Raw genomic sequence first — 16,003 nt, 5'->3', positions numbered from 1 at the left:
GCTGCGTGGGCTCCGACAGGCCGGGCGGACGTCCCCGTCCCCGCGCCACGCCCGTGCAGTGGGCGCGCTCCGTGCGCTCCGACGAGCATCTGGTTTCCCCAAGTGTCAGTAGCTAGTCCACAGCAGAGACAGGACATCCTGGCTCGTTTTAGTCTTCTTTTTAAGGAATGCTGTCTTTTGTGCTGATTGGATCGTTCTCCTTACCTCGGGTAAGAGCTGGTGGGTTTGATGAAAATGTGTAGTGAAGTGAAAAGCTAGACGGGCCTTTGTAACCCTTCGATCCTTCAGTGCATTTTGTAATGTGTAATGGGGTCATAGTACCGGCATTGCATACGTACAGTAGGACTGTTCTGAGGAGGGAGGGAGGTGATCCATGTAAGCACGGTGCTACTCACATGAGGTGCTCAATATTTGTGCTCAACAAAACCAAAATAAAGCAAAAACAAGTAACAACCTAAACACCAAAGGAGAAAATAAAACTATTTTCAGGTACCTTTGAAAACTTTATAATTGAAATTCCAGTTGCAATAATTTTTATTAATGTACTTCCTCCAAGGACCTCTATTGTTAACCTAATTTCAATTATGCCATGTGAAAGGATCAAAATAATTTCCTTTTTAAAATAAAAACTCCCCAGTCCGGTATGACCTTTCCCAGTTAGTCTGAGTGAGCCTCCATTACCTCATTACCAAGTGAGCATCTTGAAGACCTGTTGCCCTGCCGCCCCACCTCTCGGGTCTTGGGAATTTGAGAGACAGTTGGAATTTTAGTCTTTAAATAGCACTTTGGGTGATAAAGTGAGGTAGAATATCAACAACATAGCTTGATAAAATATGATTATAACAATATTATTAGTTCAGAATCACAAGCTATTCATTAAAATCAAACTAATTAGGAAATATTTAATTGGCTTCTTAGGAAAAAATAGAAAATGTTATAGAGTGAATTGCCACCCAAAATCAGGAACAGAGGATTAGAATTGATTCTGAGACCTTTTCATGCTACTAAAATACATCCTTCTAATACTTTAATATTTAGAGAGAAAAGAACTCCAAAACAACTGCTTAAAATTTTTGGTCTATCTTATAAGATAACAATGAATAATTAATTTCATCATTTGGGTAATATTTTTGAATAATGCAGCAAGTTTTGGATAAAATCTTGCCACTTTTTATAGCTACAATTAAGGAATTATTGTAAAATTCAGTAAGACTACAAAATTTACAAACTTACATTATTACCTCTTTTAAAAAACCGAAACTTGTTTCTTCAAATGCTCAAATGGTTCCTTTATGTCATTTTTGATGAGATTCTTTTAAAAATATATTATTACCTTTCTTTATTTTTAACGCATGTACTTAATGCTATTGAACTTTTTGGTGATTCATGTTGATTATTTTCCAGTGTTGAAATACAGTGACATTGTCCTCATGGGCTATAAATCTGTGCCTAATCATCTAAGGCGTTATGATACATTATTTTAATGTGTGAATAACCAGATCTTAAGTAAGGATCTAGTAACGGTTTTAGTTAAATTATGTTGTTTAACAACTAGACATTCAGCCTCGATTGTAAACGTACGTACGGAAGAATCTTAACAGAAAGTGTTCTAAGTACTTTCCAAGTGTTAGCTCTTCTACTCCTCACAACGACCTAGAGATGATGCCTTTGGTTCCGCTCGCTCCCCAGAGTCTTGGGGAAACTGAGCGCCGGTGTGAGTGGTAGAGTCAGCATCGAAGGTTTCCAGTCTGGCCTGGAGCCTGCGCTCTCAGTCACCGTGCTGGGCTTTGCTTCTGTGATGAATGGACTTTGTTTTTCATTTTGGGTGATCTGTGGCCTGTTTTGCTTTCATCCTGATTGTTTGTCTTGAAACTATTTCGTTCAGTCATCTGTTCATTCAGCAAATATTTACGGAGTGCCCGTCATGTGGTGCTGAGGTCCCAGCACTAATCCAGACGGCCTTGTCTGTTGGAGCGTCCCGCAGTCCCTGACTGTCGCAGCTTAGTGGCTAGGAGGGAGGACAGGTGTAGTGGAGTGCAGCTTACTGTGGGGTCAGAAAGACTCCCTGAAAATCTAGGGCTTGAGAGGGGAGAGGATCAGGCCACATTGGGAAGTAGGTATGAGGAGAAGAGGGGCAACGTTCTAGTTAGAGGGGGCGGTCATGTGCAAAGGCCAGAGAAGAGAGGCCACAGAGGAGTTCAGGGAGCTGCAGGTCAGTCTGTTATGGCTGAAGCTCAGGGTTTTGAAGCGGGAATGGGAGTGCTAAAGGGTGGTAATAGTGTTAAAGTGTTCTAAGATCAGACAGAAGAGTAAAAGAATTGGTTAAGTTTATACTTTATTGTAATTTCTAGGATAATAAAAGCATAGAAATAGTGTGCAGTTTCTAAACTTCTAGGGGCATGGAATAATAAATCAATTTAAAAGGAGGCAAGAAAGGAGATTAAAACAAAACAGATGGGACAAATAGCACAAAATAAGATGGTAAATGTAAACCTAAGTGTGTTCGTAATGATATTAAATGTGTATGAACTAAATGCGCCAATTTAAAAGATAGATTGTCAAGCTGATAAAAACCAACCAACCAACCAAACAAGGCCCTGTTTTTACTTGACAGAGAATACCACAAAAGAGGACATGACCAGAGATGACTATGACGTAGCATCTCCATCTCCCACCTCTCCCTGTACCATGGGAGCCACCGCCTTCTTGGGAAGGGCACTGGACCTCCACTGTACGTGCAGTGGAGGTTGTCCTGGGAGCCGGCAGGTCAGCTGTGTCTACTTAGGCAGGACTGGCTCCCGACCAGCTTGTGAGACCTTTATGGCAGAGTGGAGTCTTACAGCCCTAGTGACTTAGGTGGTGTTTGGCATATGGTAATTTTTGGCATACATATGTATAAATACCTTACTTAGTATTTATCATGTGTATACATTTGATTTCCACGTGAGATTATAAACTCTTTGCAGGCAAGGAGTCTGTTATGCTTTTGACTTATCCATGGTATCTGCTAAACCATAGGTAAGTATATAATAAATATTTCTTGTTTAATTAATTCAGTCAGGGCTAAACCTGACTTCTGCAGCAGGATACTATTCTACCTCTCAGTGCCTTCGAGGTGTGTTTTCACATCAGAGAAAAAACAAAAACCACTTCTTTATACAGTAAAGGACCTAATAACCTACGTTTCCATAAATACATTTCCAAGTAGAAGAATGTTCTTTTGTACTTTGAAAATCATGGTTTAATTAATATCAAAATAAATGCTTTACTCATATAAAAGCTGTAATAGGGCTAGTCTAGAGGCATAGTGGTTAAGTTTGCACGCTCCGCTTCAGTGGCCTGGGGTTCGCAGGTTTGGATCCTGGGCGCGAACCCACACACCGCTCATCAAGCCACGCTGTCGTGGCATCCCATATACAACATAGAGGAAGATGGGCACCGATGTTAGCTCAGCGCTAATCTTCTTCAGCAAAAAGAGGAAGATTGGCAGCAGATGTTAGCTCAGAGTCAGTCTTCCTCACCAAAAAATAAATAAGTAAAAGCTATAATAAAATATTAATAGTAAAATAATAAAAATATTTTTCTTGGAAGAAATATTTGGCAGAGCATGCCAAAACAGCAATTTCTTTTTTTGGAGGGAAAGATACTCTTGATTCTATTAGTCCAAAAGTGCCTAAAGTTCTATTCTTAAGTAAGAATGTGCTGGCTCAGATAAAACTCGGTTGATTTCGTGTAAGAGCTGCTCATTATGAACGGAAAGAATTACAGAATCCAAAGTAAAAGCAAGACATTCTGTTTTTAATTAGAGTGTATAAAAATTTAAACATGAAGCCAGAGTCTGTTGGATATACTTCTTGGCAATACACATTTTGGAAACATCGCGTGAGAAATAAAGATAACTAAATGCTGCTTCCCCCCACTGTCCTGGTGGTTTTCCTATTTAGTGACCTTATTTAGCTGTCGTGGAATCACAGAATTTTGAAGCAGGAAAAGGATCTCAGAAATCTCTTCTCACCCCCTCATCCTCCAGGTAAGAAAAAAGGCCTGCAGTGGTGACGGGGCTAGACTGAACTCATAGAGCTGACTTCAGAAGGGACTAGGCATTCGGACTCTGTCTGGCTTTCGTTTAGGCTGAAGTGCTTTGCTGCTCTCTGAAAGTTCTGCTGTGGTTGTGGCCTCTTGCAGTGATGAGAAGGGTAGGGGTCGAGAGAAGGAAGGGAGAGAGGTTGAGAGAGCTCTAGAGAGAGTGTCAGGGAGAGGGGATCCTGGGACTGAGAGAAGCAGAGACAGAGAGGGTGATGAAAGAAAGAATATGCCTGCTCTGCTCCTTCTCGGAGTGGCCCAGTAAAGCAGTGTCTGGTGCACACGTGAGGCGGAGGAGGCTGGCAGTGGTGGACATCTAGGCGCAGCCTGCACCTGCAGCGTAAACCCCGTCTTGAGCTTACTGTGTCTGTAGGCTTGTTGGCTGTAGTTCACTCTCCCCACTAGAGCTAACTGGCTCCTGTTGTGTAGAGATGTTAAGGAGAGAAGAGGCAACTTGAAATGTGTGGCTGATAATTTGTCAGTTTTCAGAGTTTTCAAATCTTAGCAAAAGAGTATAACCACATTTCCCTTTCTATTTTCAAATCTGAGCAAGATCCTGTGACCCTCACTTAGGGTTTGATTTTTTAAGGAGAAGTCGTAATGCCAACTAATTTTCAAAAGGTATTTTGAATGTTTTAGTTACCCTTTCCCAGTTCACTTGGGGTCTCTGATGGATTTGCTGCTGTGAACAAGTGTGGAGACACCAGCATGTGGGAGTGCAGTGCCGCTTTTTAACGTGGCCCACAGTGCCCTCTGGACTTTCCTCAAACCTGTGGCCTTTGCCTGGGGCCAGATTCAGGCTCTTAAACCCCAGCATACCTCCCCGAAGTTAGGTGGGAGCCCGGCCCAGTCCAGGGTGGCAGTCTTAGCTGCTGATTGTCAGTTGTTTTCTTTGGTATGCTTGTGATGCGTAATTTATGGGCTCTCAGAAAAACATGTACTGATCCCTTGTTTTCACTCTAAAGTCCATCTCTGCCTATGTCATTGGAAGTCTCTCAACCTCTTCCTTGATTGATTCTTGAGTTGGAAATAAATTATGACAGGTAAAATTTTCTTATTACACAGATAATATTTGTTCATTTTAGAAAATCAAAAAATAGGAAAAGCAAAAAGAAGAAAATATAAATAATCTAGAAACCACTAGTGACATTTTAGTGCCTATCTAAATGCTTTTCTATGGACATTTATTTGCATAATACTAAATATATTTTAATGAAAATAAGTTTGTGCTGTATATACTGTTTTTTGCTAACATTTCTCATTCAACATATTCTATACATCTTTTATGTCAGTAAATATAATTTTGTATTTTCAAAAACCAAATCTCTTTGTCTCTATCTTTTAAAATACAGGTAAGTACAACGAAAGCAAAAAAGGCCCATAATCTCACCACCTGTGTTGATAGATGCAAGTGGTTAGTAGTAAAATAACTAACATTAACTGGTTACTTACTATGTGCCGGGGGCTGTTTTATCTGTTTAGCTCCTCTAATTCTCACAAAAGCTGTAAGAAGTAGACCCTGTTATTAATCCTGTTTTACAGATGGGGCTGCTGAGGCTAAGTGTTTAAGTACCTTCCCAAAGCCGTGGAGCTGGTAAGAAGTGAGCCCGCTTAGGACCCAGGCAGTCGAGCCCAGAGCCCATTTCTTAACCATGCGCCACGCTGTGGAACTTTAAAAACAAACAGACAGGCAAAAACTACTTTTATGTCAATTTTAGTATCGATTCACCCACCATCCATCCATCTCTGTTTATACAAAAGAGATCATACACATTTTTCTACATCTTTTAAAAAAACTTAATAAACTTGGAGATCTTTCTTTCTGAGCATGTACAGAGCTCTTCCATTCTCTGTACGAGCCACTTAGACATCCTTCGTGGAGCTTGGTTTAGTTATCTAGTTCATTATGATGGACAATTTTGTTGTTTCCAGATATTTGCAATTATAAGCAATGCGGCAATAATTTTCTCATACTACTAGTAATATTTACTGAGGGATAAAATCAAGTATTATATCTAAAGTTCATAGAATAGCACCTGCTCCGTTGTAAGGTAGTTATTGCTATTACTGTTAATACCATGTACCACACACTGCTAAATTTTATTTTATCTTCAGAATATCCCTGTGAGGTAGATATTCCTGTTTACAGTTGAGGAAACGAAGGCCTAGAAAGGTTAAACAGTTCTCTTTCTTTTTTTTTGGATTAATTTTTTTTATTGAGTTCATAATAGTTTACATCAATGTGAGATTTCAGTTGTACATTACTTCTTGACTGTCAACACACAAGTGCTCCCCTTCACCCCCTGTGCCCACTCACCAGCCCCTTTCCCTGGTAACCACTGAACTGTTTTCTTTGTCCACGTGTTTGTTCATATTACACATATGAGTGAGATCATGTGGTGTTTGTCTTTCTCAGTCTGGCTTACTTTGCTTAGCATAATTCCCTCCAGGTCCTTCCATGTTGTTGCAAATGGGATGAATTTGTCTTTTTTTATGGCTGAGTAGTAGTCCATTGTGTATATATATATATATATACACCACATCATCTGTATCCAGTCATCAGTCAATGGGCACTTGGGTTGTTTCCATGTCTTGGCTATTGTGAATAGTGCTGCAACGAACGTAGGGGTGCATGTGCTACTTTGGATTGTTGATTTCAAGTTCTTTGGGTAGATACCCACTAGTGGGATAACTGGGTCGTGTGGTAGTTCTATTTTTAGTTTTTTGAGGAACCTCCATACTGTTTTCCATAGTGGCTGCACCAGTTTGCATTCCCACCAGCAATGAGGGTTATGAGGGTTCCCTTTTCTCCACATCCTCTACAACATTTGTTATTTTTAGTCTTAGTGATTATAGCCATTTTAACAGGCGTAAGGTGGTATTTAGTGTAGTTTTGATTTTCATTTCCCTGATGATTAGTGATGTTGAACATCTCTTCATGTGTTTATGGGCCATCTGTATATCTTCTTTGGAAAAATGTCTGTTCATATCCTCTGCCCATTTTTTGATCAGGCTGTTTGTTTTTTGTTGTTCATTTGTGTGAGTTTCTTATATGTTATAGAGATTAACCCCTTGTCGGATATATGATTTGCAAATATTTTCTCCCAATTGGTGGATTGTCTGTTTGTTTTGATTCGTTTCTTTTGCCTTGCAGACACTCTTTAGTCTGATGAACTCACACTTATTTATTTTTTTCTTTTGTTTCCCTTGTCTGAGAAGACATGGTATTCGAAAAGATCTTTTATAGTTTGATGCCAAAGAGTGTACTACCTATATTATCTTCCAGGAGTTTTATGGTTTCAGGACTTATCTTCAAGTCTTTGATCCATTTTGAGTTTACTTTTGTGTATGGCATGAGATAATGGTCTGCCTTCGCTCTTTTGCATGTGTCTGTCCAGTTTTCCCAACACCGTTTATTGCAGAGACTGTCTTTTTTCCATTGTATGTTCTTGGCACCTTTGTCAAAGATTAGCTGTCCGTAGATGTGCAGTTTTATTTCTGGGCTTTCAGTTTGGTTCCATTGATCTATGTGCCTGGTTTTCTACCAGTACCATGCCATTTTGATCACTTTGGCTTTGTAGTACATTTTGAAGTTAGGGATTGTGATACCTCCAGCTTTGTTCTTTTTCCTCAGAATTGTCTTAGCAATTCATTAGGATTCTTTGTTCTATTTCAGTGAAGAATGTTATTGGGATTCTGATTGGGATTGCACTGAATCTGTAGATCGCTTTGGGTAGTATGGACATTTTAAGTATGTTTATTCTTCCAATCCTTGTGCATGGAATCTCTCTCCATATCTTTATGTCATTATCAATTTCTTTCAGTAATGTCTTATGTGGTGTATCATGTTGATTGACTTGCAGATGTTGAACCATCCCTGTGTCCCTGGTATAAATCCCACTTGATCATGCTGTATGATACTTTTGATGTATTGCTGAATTCGGGTTGCCAAAATTTTGTTGAGGATTTTTCCATGTGTGTTCATCAGCGATATTGACGTGTAGTTTTCCTTTTTTATGCTGTCCTTGTCAGGCTTTGGTATCAGAGTGATATTGGCCTCATAGAATGTGTTAGGAAGTGTACCATCTTCCCTAATTTTTTGGAATAGCTTGAGAAAGATAGATATTAAATCCTCTCTGAAAGTTTGGTAAAATTCCCCAGGAAAGCCTTCTGGTCTTGGGGTTTTATTCTTTGGGATGCTTTTGATTACTGTTTCAATCTCTTTCCTTGTGATTGGTTTATTTAGATTGTTTCTTCTTGACTCAGCTTTGGGAGGTTGTAAGAGTCTAAGAATTTACCCATTTCCTCTACATTATCTATTTTGTTGGCATCTAGTTTTTCGTAGTATTCTCTTATAATCCATTGTGTTTCTGTGGAGTCTGTTGTTATTTCTCCTCTTTCATTTCTGATTTTATTTATCTGAGCTTTCTCTCTGTTTTTCTTTGTAAGTCTGGCTAGGGGTTTGTCAATTTTATTTATCTTCTCAAGGAACCAAATCTTTGTTTCATTGATGCTTTCTACTGCCTTTTTTGTTTCAATAGCATTTATTTCTGCTCTGGTTTTTATTATTTCTCTCCTTCTGCTGACTGTGGGCTTTGTTTGTTGTTCTATTTCTAATTCAGTTAGGTGTAATTTGAGATTGCTTATTTGGGATTTTTCTTGTTTGTTAAAGTTTGCCTGTATTGCGATGAATTTCCCTCTTAATACGGCTTTTGCTGCCTCCCATATGAGTTGGTATGGTATGTTATCATTTTCATTTGTCTCCAGATATTTTTTGATTTCTCTTTTAATTTCTTCAGTGATCCATTGCTTGTTTAATAGCATGTTGTTTAGTTTCCACATCTTTTTCCCTTTCTCAGCTTTTTTTATTGTAATTAATTTGTAGCTTTATAGCATTGTGATCGAAAAAGATGCTTGTTATTATTTCAATTTTCTTAAGTTTATTGAGGCTTTCCCAACATATAGTCTATCCTTGAGAATGTTCCATGCGCACTTGAGAAGAATGAGTATTCTGCTGTTTTTGGGTGAAGTGTTCTATATATGTCTATTAAGTCCAACTGGTTTAGCTGTTCATTTAACTCCATTGTTTCCTTGTTGATTTTCTTTCTGGATGATCTATCCATTGATGTGAGTGGAGTGTTGAGGTCCCCTGCTGTTATTGTGTTATTATTAATATCTCCTTTTAGGGTTGTTAATAGTTGCTTTATGAACTTTGGTGCCCCTGTGTTGGGTGCATAGATATTTATAAGTGTTATTTCTTCTTGATGGAGTGTCCCTTTGATCGTTATATAGTGCCCCTCTTTGTCTCTCTTTCCCTGTCTTATCTTGAAGTCTACTTTGTCTAATATAAGTATTGCAACACCTGCTTTCTTTTGTTTGCCATTAGCTTGGAGTATCATCTTCCATCCCTTCACTCTGAGCCTGTGTTTGTCGTTGGAGCTGAGATGTGTTTCGTGGAGGCAGCATATTGTCGAATCTTGTTCTTTAATCCATCCTGCCACTCTGTCTTTTTATTGGAAAATTCAGTCAGTTTACATTTAGAATGATTAGTGATGTGTGAGGGCTTAATGCTGCCATTTTATCATTCATTTTCTGGTTTTCCTCCATTTCCTTTGTTTCTCGTCCTCTGTGTTTTGGTCTACCCATTGAATTATGTAGTTTTTTATGATGTGTTTCTTTGTTTTCTCCTTATTTATTATTTGTATCTCTGTTCTGCTTTTTTGTTTAGTGTTTACCCTGAGGTTTATATTCAGAATCTCGTGTATAAGGTAGTCCATTTTCTGATGGCCTCTTAGTTCCTTGGTGTAAACCGATTCAGTCCCTTTCCTCCTTCCCTTCTATGTTCTTTTTCTCATATCTTATTCCGTCTTGTGTTGTGAGTTTGTGGTTTAAAATGACAAGATTATCTTTGTTTTTGGTGTTTTCCTTCCCTTTAGCCTAATGCTGTACTTAAGTATTTGCTATCCTATTCTGATTCTATTTATCTCCTTCCTCTGTGTTATGTGACCCCTTTCTCCCTCTTTTTTTTTTTTTTTTTTTGTTTTAGGCATGAGGGTCTTCTTGAGGCTTTCTTGCTGGAGGTGGGGTGTCTCGTGGCTATGAAGTCTCTTAGCTTTTGTTTGTCTGGGAAAGTTTTTATTTCTCCATCATTTCTGAGGAATATTTTTGCTGGATAGAGTATTCTTGGCTGAAAATTTTTGTCTTTTAAAGATTTGAATGTATCATTCCATTCTCTTCTAGCTTGTGAGGTTTCTGCAGAGAAATCTGCTGAGGGCCTGATAGGGGTTCCTTTATAGGTTATTTTCTTCTGCCTTGCTGCCCTTAGTATTCTTTCTTTGTCATTCCTTCTTGCTGATTTTAATAGTATATGCCTTGCAGTAGGTCTTTTTACCTTGACAAATCTGAAGATCTGGAAGCCTCTTCTTCGCAGATTTCCCTCTCTTTCCCTAGGTTTGGGAAGTTCTCTGCTGTTATTTCTCTGAACATGCTTTCTGTTCCATTCTCCTTCTCTTTTCCTTCTCGAATACCTGTAATTCTTATTTTGCATTTCCTCATTGTCTCGGATATTTCTTGGAGACTTTCTTTATTTCTTTTTAGTCTTAGTTCTCTCTCCTCCTCTGTCTGGAGCATTTCAGCATGTCTGTCTTTGAGTATGCTGGTACACTCCTCTATGATGTCTGCTCGAGCGTTCAGGGTATCTGTATTTTGTTTTATCTCTTCCATTGTGTCTTTCATCTCTAATATTTCTGATTGATTCTCCTTTATAGTTTCAGTCTCTTTTGTGAAGTAGCTCCTAAACTTGTTGAATTGTTTCTCTACATTCTCTTTTACCTTGTTGAGTTTTTTGTTGATAGCTAGCTATTTTGAATTCATTGTCATTTAGATTACATATTTCTGTGTCCTCAGGACTGAATTCTGGGTGCTTGTCATTTTCTCTCTGGTCTGGAGATTTCATGTAGTGTCTGATATTGCTATAAGAGGTGGGTCGTGTCTTACACATTCTGATATTATTTCATTGCAGTTACATCCTATCACCACTGGATGCAGGTCGAAAGCCATGTATTTTGAGCCTTCCACCTGCGGCCAATATCCCAGGCAGTGGAGAGTACATGGCGCAGGTTGTGGGAGGGGTGCTTTCTCTTGCATACTCTCGGGGCTTTCTCTGCTCTCTCTCTCTGGTCTTCTGGGGTTTTGGCTTGATGAGGTCACCCCCTGCTAAAGCTTTTGCCCCATTAGAGGGCTTCCTTCTAGGCCTGCAAGGGTCCTAGGAAGTCCTTGATGTTCCCTTGAATGAGCGTCCCCTCCTGTGTTCCTTCCATCACAGAGCCTTCTGCGATTGCAGATCGCAGTCTTTAGGGGAGAGAGAGAGAACTTCTCTCTTACCCTGTTCCACCTCTGAGGGGGGCTCCAGCCTCTCTGCCCTCTGTCATATGGCTGCGTGTCTCTCTGGCGTTTTTGTGTTGTGTTAGGATGTCCTCTGTTGGAGTATGAATGCCCCTTTTTGTTCTGTGTTGGTGGGGAGAGAGTCTTGGGCAAGTTCACTCTTCCATGATGCTGACATCACTTAAACAGTTCTCTTTGTGTCATGTAATAGTAAAATCTAGGATTAGAACCTGGCCTTTTGACTCTGGAGCACATGGTCTTGACCACTCCTGTCTATATGCCTGACTTCAAGGGGCCAGGCATTGTCATCCTCCAGCACCTGGCAGTGGAGAAGCCTGGAAACCGGTAAACAGTAGTGTCTGTACACACTCCCACAAAGAGAGCATGAGAGTGCCTGCTTCAAAACACTCTTGCTTGTCCTGAGTATCACAGATGCCACAATTTGTAATATGTGAAAAATGATCTATTTGTATTAATTTCATAATGAATAGGGTCGAACACTGTATGTTTATTGTTCATTTGTATTTTTTTTCCGTAAACTGCCTTTTCTCATTTTTCTTTTGGTTGGTTCTTTTTTTTTAATAGACAGTGTGGAAGGAATCCCCCCATCCAGTTAATTAACATCTGTCACATCACATATTTATTTTTTAAATTTTTTTGGTGAGAACATGTGCGCTCTACTCTCTTAGCAAACTTCACTCATACAATACAGTGTTTTCAACTAGCCGCCATGCTTTGCGTTAGATTCTCAGACCTCATTCATCTTACAGCTGAAAGTTTGCACCCTTTTACCAACCTCTCCCTATTTCCTCCATCCCCCAGCCCTTGGCAACCACTTTTCCACTCCTTTTTATATGAGTTTGACTTTATAAAGGAAAATTTCTTTAGAATACATGTATAAGTGATACCAGGCCATGTGTGTCATTTTCTTGCCTATTTCATCGGGCATAATGCCCTCGAAGTCCATCCATGTTGTTGAAAATGGCAGGATTTCCTTCTTTCTCATGGCTGAATAATATTCCGTTGTGTGTATATACCGCATCTCCTTTATCCATTCATCCATTGATGGACACTTAGATTGTTTCCATATCTTGGCTATTGTGAGTAATGCCACAATGAACATGGGAGTGCAGATATCTCTTCCGTATCCTACTTTCATTTCCTTTGGAGATATTTGCAGAGGTAGGATTGCTGGATCATATGGTAGTTCTGCTTTTAATTTTTCCAGGAACTTCTGTACTCTTTTCCACAGTGGCTGTGACAGATTACATTCCCACCTACAGTGCACAAGGCTTCCCTTTTCTCCACATCCTTGCCAAGACAAGACTTATGTCTTCTCCTTTTGATGATGGCCATTCTAACAGGAGTGAAGCAATATGTCATTGTGGTTTTGATTTGCAGTTCCCTGATGATTAGTGATGTTGATCATCTTTTCATGTACCTGTTATGCTATTGGCCACTTGTATGTCTTTTTCAAAAAATGTCTATTTGATTCCTTTGCCCGTTTTTAAATTGGATTGTTTGTTTTTTTCTGCTATTGGGGTATACGAGTGTTTTTAGTATCTTTTGAATATTAACCCCTTAACGGATATATGATTTGCAAATATTTTCTCCCATTCATAGGTTGCCTTTTCATTTTGTTGATGATTTCCTTTCCTGTGCAGAAGCCTTTTAGTTTGTTTTAGTCCCACTTGCTTGTTTTTGCTTTTGTTGTCTTTACTTTTGGTGTCAAATCCAAAAAAATCATTGTCATGACTGATGTCAAGGAGCTTACCCCGTATGTATTCTTCTAGGAGTTTCATGGTTTCAGATCTTATGTTCAAGTCTTTAATCCGTTTTGAATTGATTTTTATGTATGGTGTAAGATAGGAGTCTAGTTTCGTGGATAGTTCTTTCATTTAAAAAAATGATTTTTATGAGATCTCTATCAAATAAGGAAATTAGCCCTTCAACTTTCATATGCATTGCAAATATTTTTCCAATCTAAGCATTTTTAATGACTGTATATTTTCCACTATATCGAAATACTGCAATCTGTTTGAATGGTGGGTCTTTTGCTTCTAGTTTTTCATTACAATGCTGTCAAGCACATCCTGTTAATATTTTCCTAGGTAGTTTCTTAGAAGTGTAAATGGTGGATGGAAGGGAAAACACGTTTTTAAGACTTTGATTCTTATTGTCATATTTCTCTCTGGAAAGATCGTGTCTGCGTTGACCAGCAGTGTATGGTAGAGTGCCTGTGTCCAATAACTGATGATGGTACTTGGTGTTGGAAAAAAAATAGGAGTTGGTATTTCATTTTGTGTGAATTGCCTGTTTATGCTTTACGGAAGATTTTGACTTTATGTACAACTTTTTCAGTTTTATAATTCCAGTTATCTGCCAGTGGAATGAACTGCCTCACCTTACCATCACTGATGGTATTAAAGCAGGAATTAAAGATGTTGGAACTGTTTAAGGCCGGAAAATGAATATTTATTAGCTTATAATTATAATTCAGCCTTTATACCTGATCTCTGTTTATTCTTTCTGTTTTAATCTTACAGATAAAGAACAAGAGGCTCAGATAGGCCATGTTACTTCTCCAGAGTCCCAGAGTTGTAAATGGCAGAATAGGGTGTAAACCCTGTTCTGCCTGACCTTGTAGCACATTTCTTCCACTCCACCGCTAGCCTTCCACTGCTGGGCCTTACCTGTTTAAGAAGACATGTTTACGTTAGGTGGTGAGTTAGCTGTTGAAATCTAAGGTACATTTTGACCAAAAAGATGAAATTTTCAGAAAATGTCTATTCAGATTTATCCTAATGTGATATAGAGTACTTCAGAAACTTGGTGTTTTTTTTTAATTTTTATTTTTCTGCTAACTATTCCATTAGGAACCCTGGTGTATTAGGGATATAGACAATTGGTAGGAATTAGGCAAAGACCTTTTCCTTGACAGCTCTGGCCTCTCCCCCTTCCCCAGGCTTCCAGCTCTTGCCACTTTTGAAAGCTTTCCTTCCTGCCTGCTTCCCGGTGTGCTTCAGCGTTCCTCGGAGTAACACCACCGCTCGCCTTGGTCCTCTCCTCACTAGCACCTTTCTGTTCACGCTCTACTGGTGGAATGCTTTCTTGAGTTCCCCAGCACCATGGCAATAGTACATGGTAACTGCTTTCCTTGCAGTCAAGGAAAAAGACCTGCTATTTTTCTTTCTCTTTGACCTGTTGCTTGCAGGTAGCACTGTGGTTCACCCTTTCCTCCAGTGAAAAGCAAGGAAGTACTGGACTGTGGTCCAGACTCCAGGACCTGCTGGATGTAATAGCTAGCAGGCCTGCTCTGCTCCTGTGCAGCAGGTTAGACTCCAGCCTCCCCTGACCACCAGTTCCAAAATAGCACCCTTAGTGCCCTCCACCCCTGTTTCTCTGCCCCTGCACTCTCTGTGCCTTTTTTTTTCTGAACTTGATATGTTGCATATTATAGGGTTGGTTTGTTTGTTCACTCTCCCCCACTAGAGTGTAGGGTCTAGGTGAGTGGGATTTTCTTTTGTTTGCTGCTCTGGATGTTTCCTGGGACCAGCATGTAGCAGTATATGCTGGTGGGGGACCAGCACCTAAGGATGTGTCAAATGGGCCACAGGACTTGGCAGAGAAAAGCCTGATTTTGTTTCCTAGGACTTGCTGTCTTTCGATCTCTTCCCCTTCAAGGAACATTTGGATTATATTTGGCCCTTCCTGTGAAATTTGGTCAACTCCAGAGGATTTTGAAGTCCATCAGGTCCTAGGGCCTGAGCCAAGTGAGATCCTAACAGGAATGGATTATAGTTGACATAAAAGATTTGCATGTGGAAGAGCTCAGACTTTGGTTTGAATTCTGACCCCAGATGTTTTTAGGCACTGTATGAGTTTGAGGAAGTCTTTCTGAGCTGTTTCCTCATCTGTAAAATATGCATAATAATACCTGCCTCCTTGGCTTGTAGTGAAGGTGAACTGTGACAGTGTATGGGAACAACTTGTATGTAGGAAGAAAAAGGAACAATGGTGGTAATGTGGTTGTTAGTGTTTTAGTTTTCTTCTGTGTGATTTTCTATTGATAAATGGAGTTATTCCCTCAATTGTATTATACTTACTGTCTTCCTAATTTAGGGAGGCTGTACAAAGTGATGGTTAAAAGCTTAATGGATGACTTTGGAGTTTGTGTGGGATCCAGTCCTCCCTCTGCCACTTACCAACGCTGTGATGCTGGGCGCGAGCGGGCCTTAATTTATGAACAATAACAAATAGCTATAACAGTAGTATTCGCCTCAAAGTGGATGTAAAGATTCAGTGAGATAGTGCTTAGCACCAAGTTTGGTCCATAGGAAGCACACAGTAACTTACATCCTGTAGTTTAATAATAATAGTTATAATAGCTAGTAGCGTTGAGAGAAGCTTAGACTTCATCTGGTCCAACTACTCTCTTTCTCATTCTCCCTTCAGAGTAGTAAAGAATAAGTCAACATCCTTTTTCTTTGCAGTCTTTCGTGTACAGTTGTGTGCTGTATAACGATGTTTCGGTCAA

The 16,003-nt window shown here is 39.5% G+C and overlaps 1 protein-coding gene across 6 annotated transcripts in view; it reads left to right on the top strand.

Annotated features, from left to right (window-relative positions):
• PSD3 (pleckstrin and Sec7 domain containing 3) overlaps positions 1–16,003 on the top strand; it is a 643,022-nt gene that overhangs the window by 229,534 nt on the left and 397,485 nt on the right. The window contains exon 1 of one of the 6 annotated variants that reach the window (XM_046648396.1): positions 3,966–4,030. The exons of the other annotated variants lie outside the window; for them this stretch is intronic. The gene's annotated coding sequence lies outside the window, so the exon portion shown is untranslated. Of the gene's footprint in view, positions 1–3,965; positions 4,031–16,003 lie in introns of those variants that run through there. 6 annotated transcript variants of the gene reach the window in all.

The sequence above is a fragment of the Equus quagga genome, chromosome 22 (genome assembly GCF_021613505.1).
Source record: "Equus quagga isolate Etosha38 chromosome 22, UCLA_HA_Equagga_1.0, whole genome shotgun sequence".
In the NCBI taxonomy this organism is placed as follows: Eukaryota; Metazoa; Chordata; class Mammalia; order Perissodactyla; family Equidae; genus Equus; species Equus quagga.
The sequence above is the reverse complement of the archived record's forward strand: the minus strand, read 5'-3'. Positions and strand labels throughout refer to the sequence as shown.